Raw genomic sequence first — 6,899 nt, 5'->3', positions numbered from 1 at the left:
TGGTTAGAGTACCTGAAAGTGTTAACGAATGATAGGTTACCCTGAGAGGCTGTACTTAGACTATGTTTAATCTATTCAGCCACAGCACAGTTCATGGATGATTTTGCTCAATCTCTGGTGCAAGGTGCAGAAACATCACTCTGTGTGGGAAACACTGAATCAATCCATGACTGATCTGCACTATCGCTTCCCCTGGTCTCTTGTGGAAGCTAATATTCTACTATTGCATAATTGCCATGCCACAGGTATGAGCCTAAGAGCCCTTATTTTTCTTGTGGGGCCAGGAAAGAAAAGGAGAGATTATTTACTCTCCTTTCTGATTCTCTTTTTTCCCTATTACCCTGTCTAATAATATTTTGGGGGTGTCTTTGGACATTGACTTGTGTACACAAAGGTCCATTTATCAGCATTGTTTCTACAACCTGTAATTTTTATGCAGCCATGGTAATATAATGCACCATTTCTCTGTCGCTTCAGTAGAAGGAACCATAGTTTGCATGAATGTCTCATCAATTTGTCAGGAAGCCTCTCAGAGAGCTATGTGGGATGTACATGAATACAATAGATCATGATTACTGAATTCTGACAATTAAATGTGTAACAAGTGACTTTAATCAACTTCTCTCCAACCTCTTGCTTTTCCTCTACTGCACAAGGCAACTACTCTGCCCACAGGTTTCTCTCTGCCTTAGGAAAAGCAGCTTCTCAGGAAGGTAGCTTATTTTCTTCCCTAAGTTCCCAGTAGATTTCAGAGTGATTTGCAATGTACTGTGCTTGCCCACTCAATCTTCTTAGGGCTCAGAAGAACATCCAACATCAAGGAGGAGCCAAGTGATAGAATTGTGGGCAGCATTTAGTACCATAGAATTTATAAGTCATACATCCCTTTCAGATGTGTCCTTGTCGATCTGAGACATAAGTGCCTCAGCCTCCTTTGAGTCATCTGGTTTTCACGGTCATTTACCATCTTCCTTAAGTGGGACTTCCCATTAACTCAAGAGTCAGCGAGCAGACAACATGGACCCCGATTTCAGTCTGTTCTGCTAACTTCTCCTTGCCTGGAAGAGACCCAGTTTAGCCTCCTGCTAGCTACCCAGGCAGCAGTGTCTGTGCTAGTGCACAGAAACCTCTGTGTTGTTGAGGAATAATTGAGCAATGTCTGGAGGAAGCTTAGAGATCCCATGAGTGCAAACTACTTCTCTGTCTTGTTTTACAGGAAGAACATGAGGGCATAGATCACAAGACTTTGCTTAGGAGAGGGCTAGAAAATAGGTGTCCCAGATGCTGATTCATGGATATTTGAACTTGGAAAATGTACCAGCCACCCACTGAGCAGAGGTATCTATGGCCCAGTATGATAGCAACTATCAAGAGATGCCCACAGGGCCCATCTTAGGATAGTTCCACTTTTCTCTGCACTGTCATGTTAGCAGGAGGCAATGTTTCAATGCATATATTAAAAATAACTTCATCAGTCCCCTCCAAAACTACCAGCCAATTTTTTCCTGAGATTTTAATTTTAATCCATGTTTCCATTACTTAAATTGGAAGATCCCTGATTCTTTCAGTGACCAGTCAGGCTTTGACTGCCAGTATCTCTATTTTCTTATGACATTTCCTCCTGCAACTATCAATTTCTCTTTTGCATTTATTTCTTTTCCTTCATGTTTGTTTCCTCAAACCACATGCATGATCCAGTATCATTAGGATAAAACTTACCCTACAGCCCTCATTCTCTTCCTGGCCAACTCTGCACAACTGTGCTCAACATAACTGTGCTCACTGTCCTGATAGTGCTGTCTGCCGTCTCTCTCAGTGGCTCTACCACAGGAAAGAATTGCCCTTGTCTTCTCCTTACACTTGCTTTTGCTGAGTTCTCCAGAGATATCTGTGTTTCCACTTGCATCCGCTCTGAACTCTTTCTCAGCACTATTTCAATGGCATTCATCGGAAGATAGCCCCACCTCCTTCACCTCCTGACCTTGCAGGCAGGCAGCTCTTTCCAGTTCCCCCAAGCTGACACCTCCAGGGCATCTTCACTTCTAAATGACATTCTGGAACACTCTACCCCAAGTTCTCTTCCCTTTTCTAAGTACTTTTACTTTGAAAGTGCTTCTGTCCCATTCAGTTGTATTTACTCAAAAATTCTCCTGGGGTAGACATCAGTTTCCATTTTCCAGTGGGTGTATACATTAGTCAGTGCTTACCAGGTTCAGGTGTAGTAGAGTGCAAAGTGTCTGTGTGCATGCTGGAAATGTGCAGGAGGGTTAAGAGCTCACAATAATGACCAGTGAAATCTGCCTCAGAAGCCTGATGGATCCTCAGTGCATGACCCAAAGGATGTGTGCCACAAAAGCCAAGGACCCATGCTGGAAGCACAGGTGACTCTGCCAGGCTGAAGGATCTGTGGCAGCTGCAGAGGGATCTTCACTGGAAGCTGGGAAGCCACATGCAAGATGAAGATAAAGATTGGAACCCCGCGGAAGAAAGAAACCAGCCAAAGCTCACTAAAGTTCCTCCAAAGAAAAGTCACAGGAAGCCCCTCCAAGGAAGATCCTTTGCAATCCTCCCCTGCCCTTCACCTCCCACGTTGTTCCAACAGCAATAAAGTGGATCTTCCACACCCAGAACCACACTGACCCAGTTCAGCTGAGCGCACCCCACCCAAATAAAGTATTAATCATTTAGCCACTATAATGTGTGGTCAAAATTTGGAATCTGTGGAACCACACATCCAATTCTCTATGCATCAGTGTTAAATATGGAATAGTCTCTTCATTTTTCAATGCAACCAAACAAGGTTTTCCATTCAAATTTCCACATTATTATAAGCAGAACCAACAACTGCTCAAGTGAAGAATGAAAACTTATTTCCTTTTCTCCCAGGGTCTGTACTCCTATTTTTTCTCTGTCACTTTTCATTTTCAGGTTAAAACTGTTGAAAAGAAAAGCAAACATCTTCACTTTCTTACTGAGACCAGTCCCACTGCTATCATTTCCTGTTTGAGAAGTGCAACCTCCTCTGAGGGATCTCCCTACCTTGTCGGGATTACTAAAGAATCTTCTCCAGGGAATTTGCACACAGTTATGGTCCCTCTTTATGTGTGCAAGTGAGTACAAATGAACATGGAAAACCACTTAAAATACCCCTTGCCATTATCCTATGTACACCATTTAAATAGCTTCCCATCAGGCTGAGAGGAAATTAAAGTTTCTGCTTGCTTGCTACTGTAAGTACCTCATGCTCTGACCCTGTCTCCCAACTTTCTGTTTTTGTCTTCTATATATTGCAAAAGAATGTACCATCAATCCAAATTATCCTAACTGGATCTGCTAAGCTAACACAGTATCAAGGACCCTGGGTTTGGAATAGATGACACATTTGCCTTTGGGGAATATGAAGTAACAGACACAGAGGCCATCAGGCTGTCACATGTCTCCCATTCAAGGGGAATAAAGCAATCTGAGTGTAGTGCACTTCACACCTTTCACCTTTCTTGTGGTATCTGAATGTGAGACACTTGGGGAGTTAGATCATCCAGGGCTTGTGCCTACCTTCACTCATCAAAGCACACAAATGTCCCAAGATCCTCTAGTTGGATGCATCCCCAGAAAGAGACTTTGAGTCTCTTTTCTGTCCTTCTCTAATGGGAAACTCAGTGAAACGTCAGAAAATGAGAGGAAACAAAAACCTGCCATGGAATAACCCATTGCTGGAGACCAGCTATTCCTTCTATGCAGATGCAAGTTCCTGTGATTTTAAAGAAATTAAAATTAGTGGATGACTGTCAGTGTCCCACACATTATTCTGCCTGCTTTCCATCCAGTTCTTGAGGACGTACTTTAGGTCAGCAGTACATTGCCAGAATCACCATAGACTCATCAACACTAGCAACTAACATAAAAATAATATTAGTCACGAGACTATGAAGTAAACAAACTTCACATTTTTCCAAGAGGAAATGAAGGGTGAGAGAGTAATTTATTTTTTTATAAGTTTGGTAGTTAGAAGATCCAGCCTTTAAATGGAGGTTTGTGCACTCCAGAATATTAGCTGTGGTCCCACTAGGGTGGTCTTATCTGAAAACTCACCACTTCCTTTCCCAATGCAAAAGTGTTCTCTATTGTGCTTGTCATCTTTTGTATTCCTGTGTCAGGGGGATTGGCTTCTGTGAGCCACCAGCTCCTTAGATTCAGGGACCCCCACTTATGCAGATTTGGTCTTTTTTACTTTAGCCAGCGTGGGAAGCATGGTGTGGTCCGTATTTGATAAAGGAAAAGTAGAAAGACCAGTGTGTAATGTATATTGTGCTGAAAACCAAAGGTCACCACTACACAAGGCTTTCCTTGCAAGTAGGTGCTTTTTAAAAGACTTAAATTGATTTCTCTGAACGTGTTTAAGAAAACACATATAGCTCTCATGGTGTGTCAGAAACTGTTCTATGCAGGCATATGTTAATGCATTACACTTTCTAAATAACTCTCCAGGGATAGGGATTATTATTATACTGACTTTACATCTGCAGAATCTGAGGGAGAGGTGTGATAAACATTTTGTCCAAGGCCATAACTGATAAGCAGGAGAAACAAGAGCCATTCGCAGGCTACGTTCACCTCTCTCCCGGCTGAAGCTATGGGCAGCCTTGGAGCTTGAAGTCTTCTGTGAAGACAGGAAGAGAATATTCTTAGGAATTAGGAAATGAGCCAGTTAGAAAGCATAACGGTGCCTATCATGAGGGACTTTTGAACAGTTAAGGAAATGGAGGAGCGTGTATCTCCCCACAGTTCATAGCAAGCAGGATATATCTGCCACCTGGCAAGAATTAAAGGCTCTGTGACGGCCCTGCAGATTGCATTCATTTAGTCTGCTCCACGCTCACTATTTCCAAGGAAACAAACCAGAGCTGATGTGAAATCGGAAACATACAGCCGCGTACTACACAGTACTTTCTCACACTGCTATGGAGAGGGTCAGACTCTATTTAAAACACATTGAAGGAAGGCATTTTTGCTAGGGATGCAGTCTGTGTAATGCCCAGCAGAGAAGGAATGCGGCCCATCCATCCCACCTCCCAGGAGCCTCTGCCTCTGACGGCAGCTACCACGGGAACTAAGTCTCCGTTACAGATGCTCTTAAACACGATACGAATGTGCCAAGCACAGAATTTCATTAAAATATTTTCTTGGATATGAGCCCTGTCAAAGTGAGTTTTTAAATTCACAATAAAATATATACATGGATTCGTCAGTACATCAAAACATTTCTCTGTCTTCAAAACTACACAGAAAGATTCAGAAGAAAGGATGAAAATGTTCCACATTAAAAAAAAAAATTCTCAGAGGAATTCAATATATTCATAGCTTCAGCAATGATCGCCAGACTCTCTGGAGTCCACCCACACTGTGGATGCTACACAAATTTGTTTGTTGTGAGTGTAACAGACCGTGGCATAAGACTGTATTGCTAAATGAAAAGTACGAAATGATAACACCTCCCCCGAGCTGAAATAAAATGCATCGTGCCAATATGAATATGGAAACATGAGGTAGATTAAATTGTGCATCTACATTTGCATATACAGTTCAATCACGCACAGTATTTCTTTAGACAATGTGGTCTTTCACTGCCATTTAAATACACAAACAGATAAATCCTAATATTTATGCTTATAGTTATATCTGGTACATTTGTTTATAAGATCAAGTAAATTCACTTCATATTTACATTGTTAATAGACTACATAATCAAATAATTTGTTATATTATTAAAATATGTACAGATAGATACAGTATAAAGATATATAAGCAAACTTCACACAGGCATCATACTTTGTCAATGAAATTATTCCATTTCCACAGGATCACACTCTGCTGAAAGTAGAAATTCAATTCAGAAATGAAAATCACACCTCGAGGACCCTTTGGTCATTGCTCTAAGTCTTCTGTGCCCGGCCTGTCACTTTTACCCTACCTGAGCTGTGTGGTATGCAATATATTTTGGGATCCATGAGTGATAGTTTTACTGGAAACTACATCTTATTATAGAACTACACATCCGAAATCATTAAGGAAATTACTGTTTTTATTGTCTCTGTAAGTGTTAGTGCTCTGTAATGGGAACACAATATTTACTGCATTCCTTCTCATACATGCTAAAATAAAGTACCTGCTTATACCAATGTCTAATACTTGCAATGGTGAGGTTATTCTCAAGTGAAAAAGAAAATCCAAAAACCATTTTTCTTGTCTCTTTTTTCCTACTGCTCTAGATCGCTTCTGTAAGTTTTCCCTGCTAGCATTGATTAAGGCAGTTCCAGGCCACACTCTTCTGCTAAGCAGCCCTTTGTGGTTCCAAATAAAGTCACTAAAATGTGTCCTGGAATATGAGACACAAGGTGACTTGCTCAAGGATACTTTTAAAAAGGTATCACTTTACCTGTAATCATATGTGATTAAGTTTTCTAGTCTCTAAACAAAACTCTAAAGAAGAGAAGCACTTGCGGTGGACACCTTTACCTTGGGGATGCTTCCTGTGAGACTGTATCATGCCAATATGAATGTGGAGAAAAGCTATGCTTTCTGAGGCCCTGCTCGGTGATGACTGAATCCAGCTGTGACTAGTGCTGTCAGCAGGGTTGTGGGGTGCAGTGGGGCATCCTTGTACCAGGGAGCCTGAGGACACAAGACCTTAAGCACTCAGCTCACAGCAGCACAGGTGTATGAGCAAACGTATACTTAAGGTAAATCACAAAGAAAACTCAGAGGATCAAGCGAGTTGTCTCCTCTGGGAAATCCCATCTGATCTAAGCGCTCAGGACAGTGTGCTCAGCTCCTGACTATGACTTGTGATTCTGCAAACCCAGCACTTCCTGCAGTACATTTGCTATTATGGGCAAGTT

The sequence above is a fragment of the Cavia porcellus genome, unplaced genomic scaffold, assembly GCF_034190915.1.
Source record: "Cavia porcellus strain 051 isolate PalLab524CR breed Dunkin Hartley unplaced genomic scaffold, mCavPor4.1 scaffold_4, whole genome shotgun sequence".
Classification (NCBI taxonomy): Eukaryota; Metazoa; Chordata; class Mammalia; order Rodentia; family Caviidae; genus Cavia; species Cavia porcellus.
This window is presented reverse-complemented; position numbering follows the sequence as displayed.